Here is a 23,370-nt window from a genome sequence, read left to right as displayed (position 1 = left end):
TGGATGCATGACAAGGTATGGCTGGCCTTGCTGGCTGCGGTCTGGCATTGGCGGCTCATGTTCATCTTGGAGTCAATAATGACTGCAAGATCCCTTTCCGCCTCTGTGCTTTCAAGAGGGGAACTCCCCAGCCTGTATGTGTGCTGTGGATTCCTTCTCCCAAGGTGCAGCACCCTGCATTTGTCTACATTGAACTCCAGCCTATTCTCATCTGCCCACTTTTGTAGTCTGTCTAAATCTATTTGCAGCCTCTCTCTTCCTTCAAGTGTGCCCACCTTGCCCCACTCTTAGTGTCATCAGCAAACTTGGACAGTGTGCTTTCCACCCCCTCGTCCAAGTCGCTGATGAGGATGTTAAACAGTGCGGGCCCGAGGACCCTGGGGTACCCTGGGGTACCCCACTGCTCACATCTCGCCAGGTTGAGTACAACCCATCCACCACTATGCTCTGGGTGCGCCCCATCAGCCAATTTTTTACCCATCCAACTGTGTAGGCGTCAATGCCGCAGTTGCTTAATTTATTGATGAGGATGGGGTGAGAGACAGTGTCAAAGGCCTTCATAAAGTCTAGAAAGACTACATCCACGGTGACACCATCATCCAAGGATTTAGTTACTTGGTCATAAAAACTTGGTCATAAAAGGCAACCAGGTTGGTCAGGCAGGACCTGCCTTTGATGAACCCATGCTGATTGCCCCTGAGCATGATCTCTCCTGCAGGTCCCCCACAGATGTGCTCCTTGCTGATTCTCTCCAAGATCTTTCCGAGCACCAAGGTGAGGCTTACAGGCCTATAGGTGCTTGGGTCCTCATACTTGTGCATCATTTAAACTAGATATAATAGGCACCCATCAATCTTGTAGATCATGGTGTATGCACAAAAGTTCCAGCCAGGTGCCCAGTGAATCCACCTGTGGCCAACCTATTGAGAGCGATACAGCTTGTTACAAGTTTTCAACATGTGAATTGCTTTATTTAATTTTGGCCAGGATAGATTGGGTTGGGGCATGGCTTTTTTGGCCTACCTTTTCTAAGGCCTTCCTTAATAGAGGCAAGCAGGCCACCCCTGAATAGGGTTCCTTGGACACCTTGATAGCTGCCTCAGGTTCCTTATACCCCTTATGGAGTCCTGTGACCATCACACCAAGGCCTTCAATGTCTACCCCTAGGCAAGGGTATGGAAGAGCAGAGACTGCCCTAGACCTACCACCCCCTTTATACCTTTGAGACAGAGTCCCAAGGCCAAACCAAGTCCAGATGTTCAGTTCCTCAATGGTTGTGGCTTCTGCCAGAGAACAGCAGAAGAGCTGCCACTGACTGCGTAACACTTTAGCTAGGGTGGTGTCTCTTAGCCTTATTCCAACCAAGAATTACCCACAAGGTAGTGGGGGCTAGGGTTTTGAGGCATGCTATACTCGCCTTACTTGGAAGGCTGCAACATTGTGGTATTTTGTAGGAGCTACCACACCACAAGTTTCTCATATTGCCACTAGGCCCTCTAGTCAGATTCAATTCATGATCATACCCGGGACCTTTACTAGATACAAATAGGTGCCAAAATGCTACTTAAAATTGTGTTTATGAAACACCTGTGCTAAAACTTTCAGCAATTTCAAAAAGAGGTAGCATGCATCAATTCTGGAGTAACTAAGTCTATGGGTACTCTATGCAAATTGATACAGCCATATTTAATTTCAAGATTATTGTTTTAAAATTTGCTCCTCACTTCCATGTACTCAGAGAGAACAGGGTCTGACAGTAAGGGGAGGAGGAAAGAGCTGGTGGGAGAAAAAGTTGTAGGGGAGCAGAAAGCAAAGGGCTACCTGATGCTCCAGGATTATTTTTACTGCTGTAGCATTGAAACATATTCAAGATAAACCTCCAATAATTAGATTTGATACGTGAAAAATTATAACAAATTTATAAACTTTATGTAGATGCAATCTAATTATCGGGGGGGGTCTTCTTATAATCAGAGTCGTCTTATATTCGAGTAAATATGGTATTGTGATTCAGGAAAAGGTAATATAACCTATTTGTAAATTGTCATAGCATATTCTGAAGGATCTGTTTTATGAGTCAAGATACTTATATAAACTGATCTATTTGTAGGATTCCTTTACCATCTTTTCAGCTTAGACTTTATTTACTGCATTTTTTTTCACATAAACATCTCAACTGTGTTTGGAATGGAATCATAATGGTTATCTTACTGCATTTCTCATTTGTATATTTTTATTCTATGATCATTTCTATTTCTTGAGATTTATAAAGCGGGAACTTTGACACATGCTGGATTTTTTGTGATCCATAGAGGCAATGTTATTCAGATTATTTAGAAGCTGTGTCTTCATGTATGTTTCCTCACCTCTTTGCAATTAGCCTTAACTGTGGATAAGTGACCATATGTCTGCAGATTCCTACTCTGTTTTTACCAAATCATGTATTTCCTACAAAAGAATAAAGAATGCTCTATTCTCCATAGGGATTTTCTGCACAAAATTGATTTGGAAAAAAGACCTGGGTGTATGAGTTTGGGCACTGACGTACCTGCAACGAGGTGGTCAAGTGACCTAGTTTACTGGCCTTGCCTCTGTTTAGGAGAAAGGTTCCACTGATTTTTATCCCCACTTCAAAATAGTTGACTGGCTAGCTATTCTTGCCACCCAATCTTCCTGCTTGTAACTACTGCATATTCTTGAATCACCAACACTTAAGGTTGCCAACTTTTTCTAAAGCCATTCCTGGACAAGCTTCTTCTGCCATTAATTCCCTGTAGACAATAGCCCAAAGTACTCCACTGGCTGAACCAATCTGTGACTGCTGCAGGGAGGCAGAGATGAAGGAGGGAGGATGAGGCACAAGGTATGGGCAGACCTTAATATGTTCTGTTCTTTAAAGTGACTGGTTTATTTTAGAAACTGAACTCTACCTCATGAAGTTTCAGTTGCCAGGCATTGTGAAATCCAGGTCCAACTGGACACTAGATGAAGACCCCCAATTTGCAGACTGTCTGGGTGATAATCAGACGGGTGGCAACCTTTCCCCTGTTATCTAAGCTGCTTCCATTGATAATAAATAATGGAAGCACTGTTCAAATGGTCCCTTGGACCGCCTGCTTTTCCTGACTTCAGGAGGTGGTGTGGCACTTCCCTCTCTTTTCCTAGCCAAATTGTATCCCTTTTAGCCAAATGAATTTATGGAGTATATAAATTCCTGGAACATCCCAATCTTAGAATCTCCTGTATTTTTTAGGATTTGTATGTGACACTGTACTTATGCTGTTCACATGATGCGTGAACAATGTCAAGCAATAAAGTACTGCAGGGCTGAGATCCACAGATTGCTGAGCTCCTAGATAAAATGGAATATCTGTGCTATCTGAGAAAATTAAGACCTGTCCTGCTAGAAGAAATGCTTAACTAATGCTTCTATCTTCTGTACTACCATTCAAGCATATTCCAAGCATATATGGCAAGGGCAGTTGTCCTACCATGTTGCAATGTTTGGTGCCAGTAACATGTAAAGTTTTAAATATGTCATGTTGTATGCTGCACCCAGTTCCTTTAAATAATTACTTTCCTATAATAATTAAAGTATTTACAAGAAAAAGCTTTAGAGGATTCAGTGTTGGAGCAAGCTTAAAGAATACTCTGTATTGTTTGTTTTATTTAAAGGTGCTGTTAATAATTGGTATAAATTTTCTTCATAAAAATCTTCCATAAAAGCTCAAGTTGCATAATTACTGTATAATAAGCATTTATACTTGTCCCACTTCTGAATGAACAATACATTAAAACAAGTACTAGTTTAAGAACAAAGCAATGACTATGAAAATGAACAGAATGCCAATTGATACTGTGTAAATGTAACACTTTTTTATCCCATAATTTTGAGACTAACACATTTGTATCAACAAAGATTTAATTTAATATATCAAAAGAAATTGGGATAGTTAATGCATCAGAATCCTGATCCATTATCTTTTGGGCCTTTATGGGCCTTGTTGGATCTCTTCATGGTTCAGTTTAATTTTAGAACTTTGACTTTATCTTAAAGGCCGACATAGCCAATTGCAAATCTCTTTCTCTAAGTTAAGCATACTGCTGGATATGAAAAAATAACCAAAAAACATAGAGTTCAGGAGAGACAGGTGTTCATTGTGACACTTTCTAATAACACCTTTAGATAATGTAAAATGGTTGCTATCACAGATATGGGAGCGCAGCATAACTTACATGCAAAGACTTTAATAATACAGTATTTCACTTCTTTTGTACAGTTACAACAGTCATATCTACATTTTACCAAAACAGAATACGTATATTCAATGAAAAGAAGAACTTCTGTATTTACTTACGTCTATTTTTGTTTATGATATATACGTTCATGTCCATCTCTCAGGATGCATTTTTATCCTGGCACTTTAACTTTGTACTTTAACTGGCACTTTAACTTTAAATAGTACCTACCCTTTATCAAAACTTTCAGCTGTTCAGCTATATATATATGTATCTGATATGGCCTCACACATACATATATACATGTATATATGTGTATGTATATGTATGTATGTATATGTGTGTGTGTGTATATATATATGTTTTCTTATGTTCTTATTTCATGTGGCAACTAGATATGCATTTCATAATGTTAATAAGTTGCTATTCAGTAATCTATAAATATACAACAGATATGTTTCTTTCACAGAAGATTTTCAGATCCTTAGCATGTGCCAGTATATGGTAGTTTTTAATATGTCAGCCATGGATTAATCTAGCATAAAGTAAGAAATATTATTCAAAGGGTTTAGAATATCATGGTTTGCCAACAAAATTAATTCTTTGTCTTTAGCTGTATTTAGTTTATTGACTTGTGCAGCTGTGTTTTAATTTGAATCACAATATTGATTAAAAAACTAGAGGCTAAAATAATAAATAAGATTTTGTAATGCTCAAGCTTTTATGACTGTTTTTATATAGTGCCTGCACTGAAAATGGATTATGATTAAGTGTCAAATATCTGAAAAGTTCTAAGGCTCACAGTGGATTGCAATTTGGCACTAGCTCAGGGTTTCTTTCTTTCTTGCTTGATTTCTTGCTTGCTTATTTTTTGGAGACAAGAATGAATTTATTTTACTGATGTGGGTAAATTCAGACTTTATTTTAGTAATTTCTCCTACCTTTCCAGATGATACCCTTCCACTCTCTAATTCTCTAGTGAAGCTCTCCTCAAGATAACTGCGTGTCTTAAATGGCAGTGAGTGGTTTCATTTTAATATCAGATACCAAGATTCAGCAATTGGCTTGTGTATATTTCTTCTAAATCAGATGTATGCGGTATAGAAGTACTAGAAATAAATAGCTCTACATTGAATACTATCTACTGATTGCAGTGTATATCCATTCTGTTTCTTTATGTCTTGTGTCATGTTCTGTAGTTTGGTCTGGATAACGTTGCCAGTAGCACAATTGTGTAGCAAAAAAGATCCTTTCCAGAGTGTGTTATGTGGATTCTAGAAAACAGACTGTTTCACTCCTTTTCCAGATAACTTTTTATTTATTTTGTGTATACAAAGGCTTGGTTCAGCTTAATTAAAAAGGCAATATTAAATACTTGGAAAGTATAGTTTCCAATGCTGATATTTAAATAATTCAGTTTTGTTGTATTTATGTTTTATTAAAGAAAGAAAAAATTACTTGACTCCAAGTAGGTACTATTTCATAAAGCTGAATAACCAATTTCATTCACAAAATGGTAACTGCTAGTTAACCTATCTTTTACTATCCTAGTCTTTCCTTAGTCTCGCTGTCTGGACTACAGTTGCAGTCAATTCTAACATTTGTTATTTCCTCAGATCTTACACTAACCCTATTTTTCTGGTTCTTTTTTTTCATCTACAGTAGTTTATCTCGTTCTTTCTCAGCCTTCCTTTTTCCTTCTGGTGTCTATTTCGTAATTTTTTCCCCCATCTACTAACTGTGCACAGAAAGCTTCTTTCTTAAACAACTTTTGGCCCTTTCCCTCAGTGTCAGTTTTTACCTTCTGAGTACATCCACTCACGCCCATCTCCTTTGTCTATGTCTGTCCATTACACGATGTGGTCACAGAAGAAGCGGAATCATCAAGAAGAAGAAACTCAGGTCTGTCTTTTCTATTGCTTTTCTCTGTGTTATTTTTTTATTTAATTTGTCCTGTAGATTTTATCATATCCCATCTCACATACTTTTAAATCTTGTCTTCCTCAATTTGATTGAATGCTAGAGGATTATACATTTTAATTTTAATTTTATGTAGTCATTTTTACCAGTTGTTGTAGAATATGTAGTCCACAAAAATAATAACTGTTAAAGCACTAAGTTGAATGGTGTTATATATATAGAATACCTATCTTACTCTGCAAACTACGTATTACGGGTTTTGTTTTTTGTTTTTTTTAAGCTCAGTGTTAATTTCCTATACCCCTTTTCTTTGTATGGTGTCCTCTAAGCTTTGAATCGACTCATGTTGTCTACTGATGATGGCCTGTAATCTTAGTACATCGCAGTATTAGACAATAAATACAGAAGTCATAGAAACTAATGTATTTTAACAATTCTTTTTCATATTGTAAAGAATACATAGGGATGTAATGACAAAAGAAAAAAGATTACAAAATACTGAAGGACTCCTGTTTTAAGTAGTGTTTCATACTTTCCTTTGGGCTTTGTTGCTTTTATTAATTTGGAGGTTTCATTGCTCATCTCAAGGTTTAGTCTGTAATTTTTAATGAATTTTCCATTTAATTGTTGAGACTTAAGGAGGGATCAAAACACTTTTGCTCTAATCCTTGGCATGGAATGAGTACTTGAGAAGATAGTCTGACCCTGAAAATCCAGTAATTGTTCCAGTTCTTCCTACTAGTCAAACCTCTACTGTGGCGCAAAATAGTGTACCCCAAATCAAAAATGTATTCTTTAATTTATTAAAATATTCTCACCATTTGTGGGAAATTCACTATGTACACCTCTGGTATGGGTCCTCCACCCAACAATATAGAGGAGTGTGATGGATACCATTTAAGCTCCTAACCAACATTATGAGTTACTGATGATGTAGTCAGAAGGGGTCTACAGCAGCCCATTATGATTAAATGATAATCAAATAGTTCTCTCTGGACTGTAAGCACAGGTAATTTCTTTTGAACTAACAGTATCTTTGCCTCCATTGGTACAGTCCCTTAGAGATGGTTAACATATACATCTATGAAGCCTGGGATTCTAAGTTTGCCAATCCTTCAGTCACTGATTCCTTCTGTAACAGGTATCAAAATAACAGTCATTCAAATCAGATCACAACTGAAGTAGAGGGTGGATGGAGAAGGCAAGCTAGGAATTAGACAGATGGTATTCAAAATATATCTTTATGCAAATCATGAGTGTAAGAAATTATCTGAGCAGCAAGCTGTCTTGTGATATCTCAGGTACCCTTCCTCAAGTTAAAAATCAATCATTTATTCTATTGGAAGGCTAATATTAATTGACATGCAATGTTCAAATGGTATTCTGTTAGTTCTAAATTAGTATTTCTTAACCTCTTTCATGCAGGAAAAAGTATTTGAGGCCCTCCTCCTATTTCTCTGTATTTCTCCAGGAAAAGTGGTTTCCCCAGACCTAAGTTATGAACCCTTCTCACAGTTAAGAGCATATATTCTAGAGGTTCACAAGAAATCAGACCAGAGAAAGGGTTACTGGTGCCTCAGAACAACATTGGCATATATTCACTTGCTATATGAAGTACTGAAATGTATAACTGATTTTTTAAATCTGTGTTATGCCTTAGCTGCTTCATTTTGAAATTTCAAAGAGGAAGCAAATATTTGTACATGGTGTAGCTTTCTTGTGTTGATTTGTGTGAACAGCTATGAGAAAGGGTTTAATTTTCTATTATTTTTACCTTTGTTTGGCTTCTTATGTTGGTTTGCAATGTTTTGAGCAAACTCTTTTTTATCTCATGAGAGTTTGTTTAGTAAGTGTGCTAGGCATTTGGAAAAGTGGTTTCTGGGTACAAAAAAGCAGAAGGTTATTCAGAAGTGCACTTACAAAACACTAAATGGTAGTTTGCAAACATTGCTTTCAGCATGAACAGGCATGGATATGGTATAGTACATGGATACACTTTCAAAAAGCAAGTGTCTTTCCATTGCATTAAACATTGCATAAAATGATCGAGTAAAGGGATGGGTTATAAATTTTGGTCATCCATTTACAAATATAATTAGGATTTTTTTTTCCTGTGTTACCAAATGTTCAGGTGTTCCAAATGTTTAGAATTAAGGATTGACTATTGGTATTCAATTCTGTTAGAAAGTAAAGTAATGCTCTTTGAAACCAATATCAGTTTGAATATTCACCTATAAAAGATAAATCATGGATATTGAAAAATTGTATTGAGACCCAAAGTACAGTATCACCAAAATGCATCTGGAGATAACCAATTTTCATAGCAAAAATGTGGACATTTTACTTTAGGAACAAGTTGTGAATTTTTGACAGATGGAAAAATCCCATATAGGTTAACAAGATTTATAGTCTTGTGGTTTAGTCCCAAGAATAAGATAAGGAAACTAAGGAACAATTTAAATGATCTTGATATAAATTACATGACCTGATGGTAAAATGGGATGGTTCTAATTACTATGCCCTTTCTTCCTTGGGCAAATAAAAAACTTAGCCATGAATGGCTTAAAGAATATTTTCAAAAATTGCAATTTATAAATGAGTTAAAATGTTTTGTGTGATTTCATGGTTGTGAAATCTCTCGGACTGCTATCCTGCTGTTCATCCATAGTCCATATTCAGTACCTATTCATAATACAGGCAACAGCAGTGTAAGCTTGCCTGTAAAGATGCCAGCTGTAAAGATGTTTTGATCCCATGTCTATTTTGTTCTTATTTATTTCTGCGAACAGATTGCCACAGGCACTAATTTTGTTCAAGTGGTAGGAAACATTTTTCAGTTTCATAAAATGAAACTGTTTGTTTGGATGTGTGGTTACTCAGGTTAGTCTAGGCCAATTAACTTGGCGTTAACCTTGGGTGAAACCATGGAAGAGTTGATATGGGAGGCAGTTCATAAGGAATTAAAAGATGGCACCATAGTTAATGCCAGACGATTTGTGACACTGTTTTTAGGATGGGAAAGGAAGAAAAAAATGTAGAATTGCCCAGATGTTCTTGTATTTTTACTAGCTAGTGAGGAAAGAAGGATACTGAACAGACCAAGTTCTCGTACTGTTTCAGAAATGTATCTAGAGGCACTAGTTCTTTTCTAGAAAGTTTTAGATACAGAACAGCTGAATTGTTCTACATTTAGGGGTGGGAAGGTGTGACTAATTCTTTGGTGAAGAGGGAGACTAAAAAGCAGAGGACTTTACTGAAGAGAAAGATTTGGGAAAGTGAGAACTATCTATAAATAGCAGTGTTAGCAACTCCAACCCATGAAAAATAATGAGCCATGACCCCAAATTTAAAAAATGGCTTAAAAGCATGAATATTAAGAAGAGAGGTTTAAAGAGAAAAAGTGGTATCTTCTTTTCTGTGTGTTTTCTGTTTTGTGAGCCAACAAGGTTTCAATTTCAAGTTTTTCTTTGCCATCATAAGGGCCAAAAATGTATAGAAATGTATTTTTTTTTAAATGAACGCCGAGGTTTTCATGTGATAAACTATCAGCTGGGGCTTAGGGTTAAGGAAACCAAAACAAAGTACCATGAAACTTAGGATAAAATTGGTAGAGGATTGGCTAAAACAGCATTAAAGGAGTTTGCAGACAGAGCCGTGGAAGAAGAATGATCAGAGTATTAATTTAATGCTTGGGAAAATCAGAGAACCCATAGTACAAACAAATTGTTTTGAATAGTTCTCATCAATAAATATTAAATGAGCTTCTTATGATTCAATACAGTGGATCTCTTTTATTATATTTTGGATAGGAAGTAAAGTAACTTGTAATCTTGTTAATTTAGTGGTAGGGAGAGCAGATCAACACTACACCATACACTTTTCACAATAAATGAGGATAAAGCCTCCTGGCTGGAGCCTGTAACATTTTAGCACACATTTTGATTAGGTGACTTGCATCTCTGCCCATGTTTTTATATTATTTAGTGTAACAGTAGCTTTGAATCTCATGCCTCTGATTGAGATCCACATGACTATAGTGAGGAAGTCCAACCACTACAGTCCTATAATTAGCCCCAAACCCAATCGGGATAGTTAAATGCCAGAGTTAAAACCAAGAGCATTTACCATGCTGGTAAACCTGTTCTGTTTGAGCAGTTGGTGGTCCCTTTACTGTTAATTTGGGCCCATATTTTCAAAACTTAGATGACTAAAGATATCCAACAAAATAAAGTCCTGACTTCCATACACCAAGGGCTCAGTGTTCAGCACTTTTGAAAATCATGGACTTAGGTGTCTACATTAGAAAATTTTGAAGTTGACTGATGTCACCTAGATATCTGTGTGCTCATTTTTGGACTGCTTCCCTGGCTGCAGTTATCTCTATGTGCTGGTCTTAGAAAAGCTGCTTACCAGCTGCTGCCCTGTTGCACATGTGTGAAACATAGGTGATATATTGGAAACACCCAAAAGCTTTGGAATGTTACCATCAGTAATGTCTTCAGAAAATCCTCCATATCAGTTGGAAGGGCAGAAGAATGAACACCAGTGTTCTGGATCAAGCAAACACCACTCACTTCAAAGCCCTTTTTATATGGCACCAACTCTATTGGACAGGACATACCATAAGGATTCATGACAGCTGGCTCCCAAAACAGGTCCTATACTCTCAAGTCACTGAGAATCACCAGTGCATTAAGAGGTGGGCAAAAGAAGATACTTAAGGACACCTTGAAGGCCAGTCTGAAGAAATGCACTAGTAATATCAATACTTGGGAGACACGAGCACTGAGTTGTCCCCAAAGGCACTATCATGTATGACAAAGAATTTTGAACTAACTCACTTCACTATGGAGGTGAATAGATAAGAGAGATAAAGGGAAAGAACTTTCACCTAGCATCAAAGGCTCTACTCCAGGAGCTACTCCTTGCTCCCAGAATTGTTTGCCATATCTGCAGCTGAACATGTGGATCTCAGATCAGACTTCTTGGTCATGAATTATTTCCCTATTTACTGCAAGACTCTACTGAGGGACTGATGACAGCTATCTGCCCTGTGCTATCATGCCTGGGCTAGTTGCTGTTGGAAAGGTGAAAATCCAACAACAGACTGAGTGGAATTCTCTAGATTTGGCTGCTCTTCAGTTCCAGCTGCCAAATACCTGCTAAGAAGAGTTGCTGCCATGTGTAGATATTTACATTAACCTTTCTCTAACTTCCTCCACTCTCTTTCATCCTTCTGTAGTCCAGCTTCTGTAGTCCAGCCTTTCCATTTGCCAACTGCCTAACATTTGTGGGGCTTCTAGTAGGAATTTTGTGGAACATAAAAGAGAAAGTATTTTTGTTCAATTTAATTGTAAAGTACCCCCACAGTCTCTCAGACTGCAGAGTACTTGAGAAGATAGTCTGACCCTGAAAATCCAGTAATTGTTCCAGTTCTTCCTACTAGTCAAACCTCTACTGTGGCGCAAAATAGTGTACCCCAAATCAAAAATGTATTCTTTAATTTATTAAAATATTCTCACCATTTGTGGGAAATTCACTATGTACACCTCTGGTATGGGTCCTCCACCCAACAATATAGAGGAGTGTGATGGATACCATTTAAGCTCCTAACCAACATTATGAGTTACTGATGATGTAGTCAGAAGGGGTCTACAGCAGCCCATTATGATTAAATGATAATCAAATAGTTCTCTCTGGACTGTAAGCACAGGTAATTTCTTTTGAACTAACAGTATCTTTGCCTCCATTGGTACAGTCCCTTAGAGATGGTTAACATATACATCTATGAAGCCTGGGATTCTAAGTTTGCCAATCCTTCAGTCACTGATTCCTTCTGTAACAGGTATCAAAATAACAGTCATTCAAATCAGATCACAACTGAAGTAGAGGGTGGATGGAGAAGGCAAGCTAGGAATTAGACAGATGGTATTCAAAATATATCTTTATGCAAATCATGAGTGTAAGAAATTATCTGAGCAGCAAGCTGTCTTGTGATATCTCAGGTACCCTTCCTCAAGTTAAAAATCAATCATTTATTCTATTGGAAGGCTAATATTAATTGACATGCAATGTTCAGATGGTATTCTGTTAGTTCTAAATTAGTATTTCTTAACCTCTTTCATGCAGGAAAAAGTATTTGAGGCCCTCCTCCTATTTCTCTGTATTTCTCCAGGAAAAGTGGTTTCCCCAGACCTAAGTTATGAACCCTTCTCACAGTTAAGAGCATATATTCTAGAGGTTCACAAGAAATCAGACCAGAGAAAGGGTTACTGGTGCCTCAGAACAACATTGGCATATATTCACTTGCTATATGAAGTACTGAAATGTATAACTGATTTTTTAAATCTGTGTTATGCCTTAGCTGCTTCATTTTGAAATTTCAAAGAGGAAGCAAATATTTGTACATGGTGTAGCTTTCTTGTGTTGATTTGTGTGAACAGCTATGAGAAAGGGTTTAATTTTCTATTATTTTTACCTTTGTTTGGCTTCTTATGTTGGTTTGCAATGTTTTGAGCAAACTCTTTTTTATCTCATGAGAGTTTGTTTAGTAAGTGTGCTAGGCATTTGGAAAAGTGGTTTCTGGGTACAAAAAAGCAGAAGGTTATTCAGAAGTGCACTTACAAAACACTAAATGGTAGTTTGCAAACATTGCTTTCAGCATGAACAGGCATGGATATGGTATAGTACATGGATACACTTTCAAAAAGCAAGTGTCTTTCCATTGCATTAAACATTGCATAAAATGATCGAGTAAAGGGATGGGTTATAAATTTTGGTCATCCATTTACAAATATAATTAGGATTTTTTTTTCCTGTGTTACCAAATGTTCAGGTGTTCCAAATGTTTAGAATTAAGGATTGACTATTGGTATTCAATTCTGTTAGAAAGTAAAGTAATGCTCTTTGAAACCAATATCAGTTTGAATATTCACCTATAAAAGATAAATCATGGATATTGAAAAATTGTATTGAGACCCAAAGTACAGTATCACCAAAATGCATCTGGAGATAACCAATTTTCATAGCAAAAATGTGGACATTTTACTTTAGGAACAAGTTGTGAATTTTTGACAGATGGAAAAATCCCATATAGGTTAACAAGATTTATAGTCTTGTGGTTTAGTCCCAAGAATAAGATAAGGAAACTAAGGAACAATTTAAATGATCTTGATATAAATTACATGACCTGATGGTAAAATGGGATGGTTCTAATTACTATGCCCTTTCTTCCTTGGGCAAATAAAAAACTTAGCCATGAATGGCTTAAAGAATATTTTCAAAAATTGCAATTTATAAATGAGTTAAAATGTTTTGTGTGATTTCATGGTTGTGAAATCTCTCGGACTGCTATCCTGCTGTTCATCCATAGTCCATATTCAGTACCTATTCATAATACAGGCAACAGCAGTGTAAGCTTGCCTGTAAAGATGCCAGCTGTAAAGATGTTTTGATCCCATGTCTATTTTGTTCTTATTTATTTCTGCGAACAGATTGCCACAGGCACTAATTTTGTTCAAGTGGTAGGAAACATTTTTCAGTTTCATAAAATGAAACTGTTTGTTTGGATGTGTGGTTACTCAGGTTAGTCTAGGCCAATTAACTTGGCGTTAACCTTGGGTGAAACCATGGAAGAGTTGATATGGGAGGCAGTTCATAAGGAATTAAAAGATGGCACCATAGTTAATGCCAGACGATTTGTGACACTGTTTTTAGGATGGGAAAGGAAGAAAAAAATGTAGAATTGCCCAGATGTTCTTGTATTTTTACTAGCTAGTGAGGAAAGAAGGATACTGAACAGACCAAGTTCTCGTACTGTTTCAGAAATGTATCTAGAGGCACTAGTTCTTTTCTAGAAAGTTTTAGATACAGAACAGCTGAATTGTTCTACATTTAGGGGTGGGAAGGTGTGACTAATTCTTTGGTGAAGAGGGAGACTAAAAAGCAGAGGACTTTACTGAAGAGAAAGATTTGGGAAAGTGAGAACTATCTATAAATAGCAGTGTTAGCAACTCCAACCCATGAAAAATAATGAGCCATGACCCCAAATTTAAAAAATGGCTTAAAAGCATGAATATTAAGAAGAGAGGTTTAAAGAGAAAAAGTGGTATCTTCTTTTCTGTGTGTTTTCTGTTTTGTGAGCCAACAAGGTTTCAATTTCAAGTTTTTCTTTGCCATCATAAGGGCCAAAAATGTATAGAAATGTATTTTTTTTTAAATGAACGCCGAGGTTTTCATGTGATAAACTATCAGCTGGGGCTTAGGGTTAAGGAAACCAAAACAAAGTACCATGAAACTTAGGATAAAATTGGTAGAGGATTGGCTAAAACAGCATTAAAGGAGTTTGCAGACAGAGCCGTGGAAGAAGAATGATCAGAGTATTAATTTAATGCTTGGGAAAATCAGAGAACCCATAGTACAAACAAATTGTTTTGAATAGTTCTCATCAATAAATATTAAATGAGCTTCTTATGATTCAATACAGTGGATCTCTTTTATTATATTTTGGTTAGGAAGTAAAGTAACTTGTAATCTTGTTAATTTAGTGGTAGGGAGAGCAGATCAACACTACACCATACACTTTTCACAATAAATGAGGATAAAGCCTCCTGGCTGGAGCCTGTAACATTTTAGCACACATTTTGATTAGGTGACTTGCATCTCTGCCCATGTTTTTATATTATTTAGTGTAACAGTAGCTTTGAATCTCATGCCTCTGATTGAGATCCACATGACTATAGTGAGGAAGTCCAACCACTACAGTCCTATAATTAGCCCCAAACCCAATCGGGATAGTTAAATGCCAGAGTTAAAACCAAGAGCATTTACCATGCTGGTAAACCTGTTCTGTTTGAGCAGTTGGTGGTCCCTTTACTGTTAATTTGGGCCCATATTTTCAAAACTTAGATGACTAAAGATATCCAACAAAATAAAGTCCTGACTTCCATACACCAAGGGCTCAGTGTTCAGCACTTTTGAAAATCATGGACTTAGGTGTCTACATTAGAAAATTTTGAAGTTGACTGATGTCACCTAGATATCTGTGTGCTCATTTTTGGACTGCTTCCCTGGCTGCAGTTATCTCTATGTGCTGGTCTTAGAAAAGCTGCTTACCAGCTGCTGCCCTGTTGCACATGTGTGAAACATAGGTGATATATTGGAAACACCCAAAAGCTTTGGAATGTTACCATCAGTAATGTCTTCAGAAAATCCTCCATATCAGTTGGAAGGGCAGAAGAATGAACACCAGTGTTCTGGATCAAGCAAACACCACTCACTTCAAAGCCCTTTTTATATGGCACCAACTCTATTGGACAGGACATACCATAAGGATTCATGACAGCTGGCTCCCAAAACAGGTCCTATACTCTCAAGTCACTGAGAATCACCAGTGCATTAAGAGGTGGGCAAAAGAAGATACTTAAGGACACCTTGAAGGCCAGTCTGAAGAAATGCACTAGTAATATCAATACTTGGGAGACACGAGCACTGAGTTGTCCCCAAAGGCACTATCATGTATGACAAAGAATTTTGAACTAACTCACTTCACTATGGAGGTGAATAGATAAGAGAGATAAAGGGAAAGAACTTTCACCTAGCATCAAAGGCTCTACTCCAGGAGCTACTCCTTGCTCCCAGAATTGTTTGCCATATCTGCAGCTGAACATGTGGATCTCAGATCAGACTTCTTGGTCATGAATTATTTCCCTATTTACTGCAAGACTCTACTGAGGGACTGATGACAGCTATCTGCCCTGTGCTATCATGCCTGGGCTAGTTGCTGTTGGAAAGGTGAAAATCCAACAACAGACTGAGTGGAATTCTCTAGATTTGGCTGCTCTTCAGTTCCAGCTGCCAAATACCTGCTAAGAAGAGTTGCTGCCATGTGTAGATATTTACATTAACCTTTCTCTAACTTCCTCCACTCTCTTTCATCCTTCTGTAGTCCAGCTTCTGTAGTCCAGCCTTTCCATTTGCCAACTGCCTAACATTTGTGGGGCTTCTAGTAGGAATTTTGTGGAACATAAAAGAGAAAGTATTTTTGTTCAATTTAATTGTAAAGTACCCCCACAGTCTCTCAGACTGCAGTTTAAGGCTCCGTGTACCAGCACAGTGCGATTCAGCTCCAGAGTTTAGACTCTCTTTATTGCCTTTAGAGAATTAGAATCATGGGCAAGAACTTTTGTTTATGTTTAAACAATTTGTACCTATGAAAAAGCATAATGTTTTCAAGATGAGAATATAGAAATCTTTCTTTTTTCATTCACCTACCTACTGATACTCCAGGTTAATTTTGTTTTTGGTAATTTTGTTCAGTGCTGCTATATTTAATAGTCAGAGGAGGACAGTAACAAGGATCTGAAGCTGTGTGCCTAAACATAAAAATAATTCATCTTTCTCTAGAGGATTAAGATTAAGATTTGAAAAATAGATTACATTTGAGTCTCTTCAAAGTTAAATTGGCAAATGCTCTGAGTTCCCTGTATTTCTGATGACTTCATTGCCTGTAGTCTATTTAAAAAAATGTTTTTTTAATATAGTTCACAAGAAATGAAAAAAAAATCCAATAGGCTAAGTACTATTTATCCTGAATGAGGCAGGGATCCTATAGAAACAAATGTAATTAAAGATTACATAATTAAAAATGATGTGTACCATAACATACGCATAAAGAGGCAGAAGTTAAGTGGCCTAAGCAGTCATAATTCTGGTATATCCTACATTTAGAGAGCTTGATTTAACCAGTGCAAATACATTATATTAAATTAGTTTTTGTATTTCCTACATTTTTAAAGGAGGAAGAAACCCAAATTGAATACTCTGCAATTACAATTTCTCCTTCTCTTACTTAAGTTGCAGTCATTCAAGTTTAGGTGCTCTTAATGTGGCCTAACTGGAACAGATATCTCAGAAATGTTGTGGAATCTTTAACACTGTACATTTTGCAGTGCCAGTTATACAGACATTTGTCTGGGACGGTTTAGTCGAGGATGAGCCTACCCTGAGGTTGGATTAGATGACTTCCTAAGGCCTCTTCAAGCCATTTTTTATGATTTTAAGATTATGTAGGTAGGCCTTTATTTCTTGTGCCTATATACCTTGTTCCTGTGTTCCTGCCATTTTTGTGTATTAAAATACATTTTATTTGGATCATCACATTTTAACAAGTGATTCACATCACTCTGTGTGACTGAATCATTTGCTGAAATGATAATTTAATTTAGTTTAATCTGAAAATGTTATCATCGGTGATTTAATTTTTATTTTTAGATTACTGAGGAAAATGTTGAAAAGCAGGGAGCCTAATAACGATCCCAGCAGAATCCAATTCAGTGAAGGTTCCCCATTGACAATTACTTTTTGAAATCTGTTAGTTAACAGGTCCTTAATCTATTTATCATATGCTCTCTTGGAATTGCATCACATGGTGCAACGTAAAGTCAAACACCTTACAAAAATGTATTACATTTATGTATTTGCCTGTATCAAAAAGTTTTACAGTCACATTAAAAGATGAAATCAGATTTATTGCTCTTATTCCATTATCATATTGAATACCATTTTTCCACTGTTTTCCCAGGACCAAGGTCATGCTCCAACATTGCTACTCTTGCAGGCTTCTGGAACTTTCTGTGTAGTCCAAGACTTGTTAAAAAACTAACATCACGTGTTCAGAGATCTCAGTTGATTTGGGATTCTTGGTTGCAAGTGATCTGGGTGTGCTGATTTGAAAATGTTTCTTCCTTGTAGATACTATTTAACATCCTCCTTTCTAAGAAAGTATTCAACATTCACATATTATCTAAGTACCTTGTTCTGCTTCTTTCCAAGTACAAAATAACACATTTATTGAACATGTCTGCCTTTTCCACATCAGAATTTTCTGATTCCTCTTGCTTGCTACCCAGATTTTTACTATTGGTATGTATTCAATTGAACTATTTCTTCAAACCTTTTTTTGACATGTTGAGTTTGTGCTATATTTGTATTTTTAGCACCTTTGCGTTATATGTTTGACAGCCTCCTATTTGCTTCAGCCAGTCTCCAACCAAGAAAATAAGTTGCTGCCATGAAATGTATGCCATGCCATTCAGACAGCCTCTTTTGCCACTAGAACTTGGGCCAGTGCGTTACAAAGAAATAAACAAACAAACAGGAAAACATCAAAACAAACAAACCGCCTTCAGGGCCAGGCCAATGATATAGCCAATAGTTCATCACTAGTATTTCCTGCCTTTTCTTGCTCACAGAATGAGACAGACCTGTGAGAATATCATTTCGGCTTTCTTCTTCTTTGCTCCCTTTAAGATTCCTGATGTCTTCTATAATCTATAGAGATTCTTGAGCTTTCTGTTCTAAAGTTTAGATCACCAAATCACTTTCCTTCAGTTATTTTACTAAGGGGGTCAGGTATCCAGGTTGTAGCCATATGGAAGATATCAAATTTTAGCCAATTTTAAAAATGAAATCTTCACAATTTTACAAGGACAAAGCAAGTTTTACCACCTGAAACCTAAGAACCTGCTCCTGCCTTTGCTCGAGGTAATTTGTATTATCACAGAGCCCAGAGATACCTTACCATATAAGAGATTCCTGCCCAGAGGAGTATTCTATCTTTTTACTCTTCTGTGAAATATCAAACATCATAATCAAAAAGAAATATGACTATACATCCTGCTTGCCACCAAACAACTTTGAGGCAAACTATTCCAACTTTTCTTTGAGCCTAATTTGCATAAATGAGCTGTTTCAAACAGAAGATTTTACCACACCTTCAACTCTCTGAAATATGAACTTTCATTTCTACCTAGGAGAGCTTTTACAATCTTTACTCTTATGCCTGAGAAAGGGTGTTTGTGCCCAAAAGCTTGCAAATAAAGAATTTTTTTTGCAAAAATCTCATTGATCTAATAAAAGATATCACCTTTATCATGAGTCCTGATCCTTTTACTAATGGGGGCAATCATTTTGAAAATGTCGACCAGTTTAATGTAACATACTTTTCATGGATCAGCCATTGTGTCAAAAAATAATGTAGACAGTGAGAAATATACACAAGGTTCCTCTGATATCAAAGACTTCTTTGATATATCAGTCTGAGGACAAGAAAAAATTGTTAATTAATTTTCAAAAAGAAAACAGACAGGGACATGCCCTCCTTCCAAGGATGCAGCTGACTTGAAGAAATTTCTTCTGACCTTTCTCTCTTGAGGATTGTGATTGATACTTCACTCTCATAAAAAATAATAAGCCATATCTTATTTAAAATCACTTTATTTCTCATACATGAGCAGAGAGAAGTATAAGGGCAGAGAGAGTAGTTAGACTTCAGTTAGTGTGTAAAATGAAGCTCTATCCTGCCTTCTATGTTTTTTCTTACACAGGAATATAATTTGTAATTTGTTGCAGCAGTTACTTAAGGTTCTTTGTACTTGTTATTGGTCTTAATATTAGACTTTAGGTGAGGCCAATGAAGTCATAAAATGCTTGGACAAGAATAGTCCACCCTCTGAAGAGAGTATTTGTTGAGCACAGCAGTTAGCAATTTCAAGCATAAGACAAAGAAACAAAAGAAAAACTTTGTCTTGGCTAAGACACACTAAGCCACAGAACAAGAGAAAATCTGCATAAGTCAAAATGCAACATAATAAGCCAAAACAACAACACAAAGTTTGCACCAGTCTTACAGAATCCTGAGAGCACAATATATTCTTGCAGCCCAGGTATTCAGAAGATCTTTCTGGGGGATCCAGAGTTCTTCTTCACTGGTGAGGGCAGTCCCACAGTTTTCATCTTTGCCTGTATTTTTTAGAAGATCTGCATCTCCTCCTTCCCCTGTGTTGCCTTGACAACAAAACATCTCCCATACCTTTTTGTCCTTCTCAGGATGCCCATCTGTTGGCTCCAGGGTGTCCCCAGTTTTAACGGGATTTAGTATGTATATGGTAAAAGGTGACACGGGGCACATCTACATGAGATGCTAACTGCACAGTAGCGCATCACAGTACAAACAGTGCTAATATGCTACTGCGCAGTATTATTAGGCTTCTGCACAGTATTGTCACTAAAAATGTGTGCACTGGTGCTGCTGTGCAGGAATGCAGGTGACTGCGCATTAATTTAGTACTTGATTATACAGGTACTAAATTTAATGTGCAATAACTATGGTGCATTAATGAATGTTTAGATATACCCACTGTTCACAAAGGGCCTGCCACTCACTTTGAAAGATATAACTTAACTTTTCAAACCATAAGTCATGTACTACAAAATTAAACACAACATTTTTAGGTGAAGTCTTGAAAAAGAACATCTAAGAAAACCACTATTGCTGCTCCTTTTCCCTCTTTTCTATACTGTCTGGAAATTAGCAATACAACTAGAGCAGTTGTGGCTAACATTTTAAATGTTTATACCTAAAGACACACCCCCAACTCACATATCTAGGCACCTAAATAAAATAGATTTTCAGAGGCCCAAAACTTCTAAAACTCAGGCCATTTTAATAAGATTCTTACATATAGATACAGGGGCTGCCTTGACCCCAGTATAATTAAATTATTGTACTTACATAATTTAATTCTGCTTTAGTGTTTAGACACATATTTTTAAAAATACATGTTGTATGTGTTTTTGCTGCTCTTTTCTTAATCAGAAAAAAGACCTATGTGTTTCTTGCCTCACAGAGCATTTGGCCATCTGCTTCTACTGTTTGATTGTAAATCAGATTAATTGTTGGTACCACACAGACTGTACTCTAGTAAACATGTGTCTACTCTGACTGCCAAACATTGCTGAAGTCTCTTGTTTATATTTTAACTCATATTGTCTTTTAATATATTGAAACAACAGTCACATCCAGAAGTAAACATTTTTATTTTTATTTTATGAGCACAATACTAATAAACACTGATAAATCAAGGTTCCCCTACTCATCTCAGTTACCTACCTAATGTTGCATAGCATAAGTTTAATGAAAAATCAGTTATATTGGAGTACTAGTGACCTTTTTGTGTGTGTGTAGTAAATGGTAGTATGGTACGTTATAAAGTTTGTGTTGGTATGTGCCTGGAATCATCATAATTAGAGGTTAAAAGAGTGTGATACAGAAAAAGAACCATCTCCCATATAGAGGTTAAAAGAGTGTGATACAGAAAAAGACCCATCTCCCATCCACTCCCTTACTTTATCCTTTGGCTGCATTCATAAGTGATGAAACTGTAGTGACAATCAAAAACAACATACCATATGGCATTATTATATATATCTTATCAAAGTTGTATGTTAAATGATATGATAAAAGAGTTTCATATGTTATAAGATATCAAACATTGTTTTAGGAATGAAACCAATGATAAATGATAAGCTTGATACATCACTGTCTCTATTTTTTTGATTCCTTAGTAATAAGGACAGTATGCTCTCACTGAATCCCCTTAAAATAGCCTGTATCAGAGCATCAGGGCAAATATGCCAGCTAGTTTATTTGCTATTAGAAAATGATCTGATATTCCCAAGTTAGTTTAATTAATACATTAAAATAAAAACAAACTAAAAACGAAAACAACAAAATATTTCAGGCATTAATTCATAATTGCTGCTAAGTACAACTTTGACATTTTAACCAGCTTACTCATTATTTCCTTAGCCAGTTAGACTCATTGCTGTAATTTAGCTCTCTCCATTCATAGAAAACCAAAACTATAAAAATATCAACAAATGCAATTTTATGATATTAATTTTTTATAAAATAGCTGTAATTTGAGTAACTAATGGCCACAAAGAATATTAAGAAACAATAATACAATTAAACATCAAAGTACTGTTAGCCTCTTCAACATGGAAACAAACTTGATAAAATTGTTCTTTTTCATACATAATAATAAGAAGAATTTATTTAATTTATATGCCACCCTTCCCAACAAAGTCTCAGGACATAGTATAAGTTAGTCTTAGAATAAAAACAACAGAATAACTTAAAAACAGGAGTGACAAGTGGACTAGCACAACTTAAAAGGGAACTAGAACATGAAGATACAGCAGAGACCCTCTCCCCCCACCCACAAAAAAAGACACCTTATCCTAGTTTTGTTGGGTACATGCCTGCAAAATAGGAAACTTGCAGTGCAGTTACTAAAAGATGTCCAGGCTCAGGCTTTGACCAGCCTCAATAGGGAAGGAAGTCCAGAGCTGAGGAGTAAGAGTGAGCAACCTCCCATGTGTTTTTGCCATGAGGATTTGGTGTATTGATTGTTTTTGTAGGAGGTTGCTCTCAGCTGAACATAGGGATTGTGATGGGGCATGAGGGAAAAGGAGATTCCTTAGGTACATAGGGCCCAGACTGTTTAGGACCTTATGGCTAGGGATAGACATTGCAAAAGCCTGAGCCTGAATTGATTCAATCTTTGCAGGTTAGTCTAACCTGGCTAGGCAGAACTGGTTTGTAACCATACAGACATCCGCTCTGGACTGAAGGAATTCAGGCACATGCTTGCAGTGGCTCAGGCTAGAAGCCAGGGGACACCAAAGCATCCCTCCCTTCCCTTCCATAGTACTGAGCATGGCCAGGCCCTGGCAGGATGCTCTGATTAGGGAGAGGTTCCCCCCTCACTGCCTTGCTCCTGACCAGCGAGGAAGACAGAAGGGAGTTACACAGCAGGGAGCTACACAGGGAGTTGATAGCATTTATCAGTCCATCAGCAGAACAACAGCCTCTCTCCTTAGTTCAGACAACATTCTTTGGGTGAATCTGATATCTTTTATTAGACCAACTTAAATAGTTGGAAAACAATTATTAAGCAAGCTTTCAGATTCAAAAACCCTTCGTCAGGCTAAGCAACTTTCTGCAGTTGGTGTGTGCTCTTCCTGGATGGAATGAAAAGTAAAGAAGCCAGAGGCTGGTCTAGTATGCATATGAGACAGGTAGTCAGTGAAAATGTAGATTCAGGAGTTAATGGGTGAGAGACAGGCTGGGTTGGGGCAGAGAAGGGGAATGAACAGTGGAGAGGTACCTGTGGAGTCAGATGTCAGGCAGGTTATAATGTATCATAAATTCAATGTCTATATTTAATCCATAATTTTTAGTATCTAGGGGGTTGATGAAGTGAAGTTCACAGGCTTGTCTCTGAGAAGTGTTTTATAAGTTTCTTTTGAGGATTCAAGTTGAGAGATTGGAGAGAGAGTGGGTTTGTTGTGAGAACGTGGCCCCAC

General features: G+C 36.9%; 1 protein-coding gene across 2 annotated transcripts in view; it reads left to right on the top strand.

The window, feature by feature from the left end:
• RIMS2 (regulating synaptic membrane exocytosis 2) overlaps window positions 1-23,370 on the top strand; it is a 417,536-nt gene that overhangs the window by 213,123 nt on the left and 181,043 nt on the right. Inside the window, exon 1 of one of the 2 annotated variants that reach the window (XM_025192863.1) lies at window positions 6,067-6,141. The exons of the other annotated variant lie outside the window; for it this stretch is intronic. The gene's annotated coding sequence lies outside the window, so the exon portion shown is untranslated. Of the gene's footprint in view, window positions 1-6,066; window positions 6,142-23,370 lie in introns of those variants that run through there. 2 annotated transcript variants of the gene reach the window in all.

The sequence above is a fragment of the Alligator sinensis genome, unplaced genomic scaffold, assembly GCF_000455745.1.
Source record: "Alligator sinensis unplaced genomic scaffold, ASM45574v1 scaffold911_1, whole genome shotgun sequence".
NCBI classification, from domain to species: domain Eukaryota; kingdom Metazoa; phylum Chordata; order Crocodylia; family Alligatoridae; genus Alligator; species Alligator sinensis.
This window is presented reverse-complemented; position numbering and strand designations above follow the sequence as displayed.